Raw genomic sequence first — 506 nt, forward strand, 5'->3', positions numbered from 1 at the left:
GAACACTGCCCCAATGTTGATGTCCCCCTCGGCAGACAGGAGAGGCAGAGCGGGTTGGCCCAGCAGAGAGCAGATTGTGGCTGGAGCAGCTATACCCCTCATCACCACCACCAGCAGCTGTAGAACCACGTCTGTTCTCAGTGCCATGCCAGCCTTCAGCAGGGCAGCTGTGTCTGTGARGGCAGACARAAGGGTTCCTCTTTTATAGAGGTGAAAGTGCCCCCTAAGACGCTGGAACTGCCCATACACTCCCTCTCAACGAGTGGGATGTGGTTCTAGTGTTTATTGTTTCCCCGGGGTACAGGATGAGAGAGGGAGGTGAGATAGTGACAGAGGCTGGGCTATGCTGCTAATATGAGCAAGCAGTGGATAGATAAGTGCAGGCTTCTGACATTGTGGATATAAAACATCATATCCGTCATGCTTTTCCAAAGTTTTTTTTTWGTTTGACAATTTAAACTCGTACATAAAACAATAGAACAAGTATGGGATTAAAATAAATAATA

At 47.9% G+C, this 506-nt stretch overlaps 1 pseudogene; it reads right to left on the minus strand.

Annotated features, from left to right (window-relative positions):
* LOC139022750 (extracellular calcium-sensing receptor-like) overlaps positions 1-147 on the minus strand; it is a 7,250-nt pseudogene extending 7,103 nt beyond the window's left edge.
* Positions 148-506: the final 359 nt, after the last annotated feature.

The sequence above is a fragment of the Salvelinus sp. IW2-2015 genome, linkage group LG22 (assembly GCF_002910315.2).
Source record: "Salvelinus sp. IW2-2015 linkage group LG22, ASM291031v2, whole genome shotgun sequence".
Taxonomy (NCBI): domain Eukaryota; kingdom Metazoa; phylum Chordata; class Actinopteri; order Salmoniformes; family Salmonidae; genus Salvelinus; species Salvelinus sp. IW2-2015.